Genomic DNA, 7555 nt, shown 5'->3' on the forward strand with positions numbered 1-7555 from the left:
TAATAGGTTAACAACGTGTTATAAGTCTAAGAGTACAAGCCTACGCGACCTCGAGCAAAAACTGGGTTTTAAAGCTGAAAAAAAAAAAAAAAAAAAAAAACAGGAGGCTGGATCTGATTCAACTGAATAGGATCTGATTCAACTGAATAGGATCTGATTCAACTGAATAGGATCTGATTCGACTGAATAGGATCTGATTCAACTGAATAGGATCTGATTCGACCGAATAGGATCTGATTCGACCGAATAGGATCTGATTCGACCGAATAGGATCTGATTCGACCGAATAGGATCTGATTCGACTGAATAGGTTCTGATTCGACTGAATAGGATCTGATTCGACCGAATAGGATCTGATTCGACTGAATAAGTTCTGATTCGACTGAATAGGATCTGATTCGACCGAATAGGATCTGATTCGACTCCTTCAAGCCGGGTGACGGAGAAACCTACGGAAATCGCGATTTTTGTGATTTTTCGACCAAAATTGATGTTTTATACATGGAAATGCTCGGAATTCAAAGACCTAATGATTCCTAGTATTTATAACAACAAAAACTTGCATTTTGACACCAAAAATGACGGTTTTTGACCAAGAACACACTTGACACAAAAGTTGGGGTTTTTGCTCGATTCGGGGCCGGATTTGATGATAAAACGTATGATTTTCAAGAAGATCTTACCAAAAACAACAACAAACAGATTTGTGGACTCGGATTTGAAGTTTGAAGACTTCTCTCTCTAGTTTCTCTCTCTAGAATGAGAGTGTTTGGGTGGGTTTTGTGAAAGTGTTGGTGAAAATGAAAGAGGTGGTGCAAGAACACTTGATTTCCCGCTTAAATACTCGGGTGACTCGGGTTCGGGTTTAGGCTACCTACGGGTCAAGACTAGTCGAGTTCATAAGTTTTTAAACAAACTAAAACTTTTTCAGCAAAACTTTTATAAAATCATTTTTCGAATAATTATTTGAAATCTTTTTAAATAAAAACATTTTATTTTTCGAAAGCATAAAAATTAATATTTTTCAGGCGTAAATGTCGTTTTATGAAATAAACATTTTAAATGATAAAAACAGATTTTCCAATGATATGGGTTCCGAACTTATCGTCCAGAACCCAAAGTCTATAGTTTCCGATGATTTCACGATCTTAGTTTACAAATCGAATTTCAGGGCGTTACATTGTTATAAGCTCTGATACCAATCTCTCACACCCCGATCGCGATGGCGGAAAAATCGAGGCGCGGCGACGAAGTCGTGATTGTTGAGCACAATAGTATAAAAGTCTAAATGCATAAACATAACCAAAATGTCAAATATTACATCAACCAGGTAACATGAAACAAATTGTTTTAAAACAAAATATCAAGTTCCAAACAACTTCTAGCCTAGCCTTCATCTCTCTAAGGCCTCTAAACTTGCTAGGGATTTCCTGCTGCTTTATTTCCTGAAAACATGTAACAAACTGTCAACTACATAAAGTAGATGAGTGAATTCATAGGTTTAAAGAAAAAGAGTTTATACACAAACATACTAGTATAGGTTGTAGGGGTTTATATATAGGGTGTACCTGCGGCTAACCCACCACTCCTACAATTTATACTACTATGTTTGGGTATAATACCCGGTTTTAAAAAAAAAAGGCTTGTAAGAAAAGATCTCTTGGTTTTCCCAAAGAGGTTTTTGTAGTAAGTAAAACATGAAATGTTCTCCTGGACTCTCAGCGAGGTTATTACTCTCCCACTAGAGTCGTATGTGATAAGATTACTCAAAGATTTGTGGTCTCCCAACGGTACATGTAGCAGATAACAGTTAAGCATAAACAAGGACATATGAATTAGAGCATACTAAGTTTACTAGATAATCCAACGCCAAGATACCAAGTGTTACTAGTATCCAAGATGATGGTAAATGAATGATGATGAATGATGATGAATGATGACGAAGCCCAATGATCACACAAGACTTGACTTGAACCCACACAAGACTTAAACCAAGACTACCTCGCTCTTGCCATCCAGGACTCAGCTAGGTTCTACCGAGAGTAGGATAGACTCCCCAAAGAATCCTGGGTTCTCTTGGTCCCTACCGAGACTAGTATAGGTCCTCAAGAGTTATGGATTCCACCGAGACTAGTATAGAATCCCATGAGTTACGAGTGCCAACGAGAATAGAATTGCCACTCATGGTCGTGAGTTCTACCGAGAGTAGAATAGACTCTCACGTCCAATTCAACTCATGATGCTTTGATCTCTAGATTTCCATACTGACACGATGACTATGATGACATGAATATGATTCCCATTCCCATGATGTCAATGATCATAGAATTTCCCATACTCATTGATTTCCAATGTTCTTAGATCTCCATAAGTTGATGGGTTTCCCCATGTTCATAGATTTCCAAAGTTTATAGATTACCAAAAAGCTTGTGGATTTCCGCAAGTGTGTAGAAATCCAAAGGTTTATAGTTTAAAGAGTGTTTGCATAAATGATTTTGTCCAACCGTGTAAAGTTACCATGTTTCCACCCCCATAGTTTTGAAAAGCTTAAATAGGGGCTATGAACTCACCTTGTTGGTTTAGTAAGGCTGCTAGAGGCGACGAGTGCTATCCAATTTGTTGATCCTCTAAGTCTAGAATAGGGCATAATAGGTTAACAACGTGTTATAAGTCTAAGAGTACAAGCCTACGCGACCTCGAGCAAAAACTGGGTTTTAAAGCTGAAAAAAAAAAACAGGAGGCTGGATCTGATTCAACTGAATAGGATCTGATTCGACCGAATAGGATCTGATTCGACCGAATAGGATCTGATTCGACCGAATAGGATCTGATTCGACCGAATAGGATCTGATTCGACTGAATAGGATCTGATTCGACCGAATAGGATCTGATTCGACTGAATAGGATCTGATTCGACTGAATAGGTTCTGATTCGACTGAATAGGATCTGATTCGACCGAATAGGATCTGATTCGACCGAATAGGATCTGATTCGACCGAATAGGATCTGATTCGACAGAATAGGATCTGATTCGACTCCTTCAAGCCGGGTGACGGAGAAACCTACGGGAAATCGCGATTTTTGTGATTTTTCGACCAAAATTGATGTTTTATACATGGAAATGCTCGGAATTCAAAGACCTAATGATTCCTAGTATTTATAACAACAAAAACTTGCATTTTGACACCAAAAATGACGGTTTTTGACCAAGAACACACTTGACACAAAAGTTGGGGTTTTTGCTCGATTCGGGGCCGGATTTGATGATAAAAACGTATGATTTTCAAGAAGATCTTACCAAAAACAACAACAAACAGATTTGTGGACTCGGATTTGAAGTTTGAAGACTTCTCTCTCTAGTTTCTCTCTCTAGAATGAGAGTGTTTGGGTGGGTTTTGTGAAAGTGTTGGTGAAAATGAAAGAGGTGGTGCAAGAACACTTGATTTCCCGCTTAAATACTCGGGTGACTCGGGTTCGGGTTTAGGCTACCTACGGGTCAAGACTAGTCGAGTTCATAAGTTTTTAAACAAACTAAAACTTTTTCAGCAAAACTTTTATAAAATCATTTTTCGAATAATTATTTGAAATCTTTTTAAATAAAAACATTTTATTTTTCGAAAGCATAAAAATTAATATTTTTCAGGCGTAAATGGCGTTTTATGAAATAAACATTTTAAATGATAAAAACAGATTTTTCCAATGATATGGGTTCCGAACTTATCGTCCAGAACCCAAAGTCTATAGTTTCCGATGATTTCACGATCTTAGTTTACTAATCGAATTTCAGGGCGTTACATCCTCCCCAATTTAGAGGAATTTCGTCCCGAAATTTAGATTTTTGTATACTTGATTAAGTTTTGATTTAGATTACACGATCCCATGATGACCACTATGCGCCACTACCTCTAATATTCATCTTGGATACCACCCAAATCAAGCTGAAGGGGTTTATATATAGGGTGTACCAGCAGCTAACCCACCACCCCTTCAACCCCACTTGAATGTTTCTTTCTACTCCTATTAGATCAATGACACACAGGACGACACACTATTTTCCACTACAAGGCATCACCTTCAAGCTTTACATCAGACATATTCATTTCGGATTGAAGGGGTTTATATATAGGGTGTACCAGCGGCTAACCCACCACTCCTTCAATCTTCTGTGAATAATTCCCTCAATAACTCTTGAATTTAACGTCTCACAGCTGCCACGCTAACTATGAGTCCCTAATTCCAAGTCTCGCTTCAGACATAACCAACTTGTGAATTTATATACAATCTCGTTGTGAACTTTATAAATTCCAAACGCCAACATAATTATTCTCAAACTAAAAATTTCCGTCAAGATCCATAATTCATAAACATTATAAATCTCAAACCTGTCAAGTTCGTTTAAAACAAGTTTAACTTATATATATATATATATACACGTATACATATTTTCTTTAAAATTCATTAATGTATTCATTGTTCAAAATAAAATATATCGTTAACATCAAAACTCCATAAATGTTATAATATTCAAACTTAGCATTAACCTCGTGATTTAAAAACATTAGATTTAATAATTCGTTAAAATTTCGTTAAAATAATATTATAGTATTAAAATATCAAACTTCATAAAATGAAATATAAAAAAATTGCGACAACTCGATTTATCTTCTTTTTATAAGTTGTTAGTTAATATTGATTTTGTACTTTTAATTCTAGTTCGTGAAGTTCAATTGCTTCGGTTTAATTTACGCACTTTCGGTTTTATTTTAAGTTGTCTCCGATATCAAATGTGACTTTCTCACACCCCCTTTTACCTTTTTACTCTTTTGGGGGTAACATATATATCCTATCAAAATTCAATTTCGTTTATTTATTATTTACAAACTACAATTCGTTACATGGACTTGTGTGTTTAATTGCTTACTTGCTCAAAGATTACGTGCTCATGGTTTCCTCATTAAGTATGATCATACGCCCCCCTATGCACTCAAGACCTCGATGTTATGAGTGGAATAGGGAACCCCGATCCGAGTACGTTGGTTGTTACCAACGGTAAAGACACTTACTTGCGCTATTATCTGAGTACGTTGGTGCACAATCACAACTGGAAAGGACTTTACTTGCTCATTTACACTTGTTCATGGAATTGTAGATTTTTATGTACTTATATCAAAACCTGTGTGAACTCACCAACTATTCATTTAGTTGACATTATTTTATATATATGCTACAGGTACCTTATTTAGAGAATGCTGCCGTGACGAGACACTAGAACTTAGGTTATATTAATAAATGGAAAGTTGTTAATTGTTCTTGTATTTCCCTTATATTTCTTGTTACAAACTTGTGTACTTGATGTTTAAATTAATTAATGATAATAGTGTCACTTAATAGTGTCACATGTGTTTTGGGCAATCTGCACGTCACACTCGGGCGTATTCCGCTTTAGCCGGGGTGTTACATAAATGGAATACTTTTGAGTGAATCTTGTGTGTTAGTTAACTTTGTTTGATTGCTCAGCAACTAAGTCGTTTGTTATTGATTCCGCCTTTATCAAACGGTTTTCTTTCTAAATATAGCAACCGTCATTAACTCTCTTGTCAACACTTTATTGTCTTAGTTATGACCTCATTTTTTAACGATCTACCAACAATCGGGGACCTGACACAAATATATAAAAAAATTGTTAAACTTGGTTCCCATTTATGACCAGAATTTTTATGAGAACTTTTGTGAGCAACATGTGCTTCTGGTATTGCTAATGAACCCGTGGGACGAGATTGATGATTTTTCATCAATAATTCATTATTTTTCTCTGCTACAAGGAGCAATGCATTTAGATCAGAGTATCTCCTAAAATTCTGCAAATGATAATGTGTTTGCAAGTTTATGTTTGATGCATGAAACGTGGAGAAAGTTTTCTCTAACTTTTCTTCCTCTGTTACGGGATACCCACAAAATTCTAGCTTTGAGAAAATTCGGTATAAAGCAGAGGTGTAATCATTTACCCTCTTAAAATCTTGGAACCTAAGACTGTTCCATTCATCTCTAGAAGTAGGAAGTAAAACTTCCCTTAGATGACCGAATCTGCTTTTCAAATCTTCCCATATCATATATGGGTTATCATAATTAAAATACTCATGCTGTAGTAATTCATCAATATGTTTACGGATGAAAACATCAGCTCTTGCTTTATCCTGGTCAGAGCAATCATTGTATTCTTGGATTGTTCCTAACACATCCATAGATTTTAAATGTCTTTTGACATTTGGTGTCTAAGACATATAATTTTCTCCAGAAATGTTGAGTGCAGGGAATTCGAGTTTTGCTATATTTGACATTTTGTTGCTAAACATAATAGAGCAAATAATAAGATAAATATTAGAATCCATATATATCAATCAACAATGAGATACAATAAATTGCTAGAGCTATAAACATATAAAAGAAAAAGAAAATGCCGAAATCTTCAGATGGGAGATTAAAAATTAGAATGAGAAGTAGTATAAGCATTATAGTGACCAACAGCAAAACCGGGTGAATCATTTTGAAAACTTTATCTTGGATAAATTTAATAAGAAGAATGTTTGTTGTAAATGAAATGGGGTTAATAATTGGTTATTTATAGTGAAAATTTATAACCGTTTTACAACGGCTATATTACCGTTTTATAACGGTAACATTACCGTTTGTATGTGTGTGTGTATATATATATATAGTATTAATTATTTTAAAGTAAGATAATAAATACAGTTTATTTTATAAAATATATAATTATTATGCATAATAATAATAAGAATAAAATTGTTAGTGTAAATAAATCTAACTTTTAAATGATATATTAGTGTGCATATAAAAATTAGATTGGTTATCAAATTTTAATAACAATATTTATACACATTATTGTTATTACTTAGTATATGTATATGCATAGATATATTTTCAATGTACATAATTAAAGAAGTGTTTATGACGCTTATGTAGATACTTTTGTTAGGATATAAGCGGCTCATGCTGATAACGTGTTATAAAAGTAGCCCTAATTATAACAATATTTCCGAAGTAATAATTGAACTTGAATATAACTAAAAAATATGTGAGTAAAGAAATATGAGATTTGTTACTTCTGTATATCAACCTTCGTACAAATACATTTTATTTATAAAGTAAAAACTACTGTGCAAAAGTACTATTTAAGGAGACAAACGAAATATAATTGGTGCATATAAAAATATAGTTGGTGAAGTCATGGTGTCATACAAATAATAGTGTCGGTAATTCATAACAATACTCGTTTTTTTTTTCGTTTTAAAGTGTTTTCAATTTACTAGCGCTAAATTTTATATTATATATCCAAAATATTACTCCCCAAATTAAACTTCCCCCATCCCATATGTCGCCAAAATAATTTATCCTCTCCCCAATCGATTTCGTTGTTTTCTCCATCCCTAAATTCAATTGATTTCATGGATAACATTGTTTTCTCCATCCCTAAATTCAATTGATTTCATGGATAACATCGTATCAGTTGTATGCTTTCCTTCCACCCATCTCTAT

This window comes from Bidens hawaiensis, unplaced genomic scaffold (assembly GCF_021521415.1).
Source record: "Bidens hawaiensis isolate Kalapana, Puna unplaced genomic scaffold, B.hawaiensis_p1.1 tig00001647_1, whole genome shotgun sequence".
In the NCBI taxonomy this organism is placed as follows: domain Eukaryota; kingdom Viridiplantae; phylum Streptophyta; class Magnoliopsida; order Asterales; family Asteraceae; genus Bidens; species Bidens hawaiensis.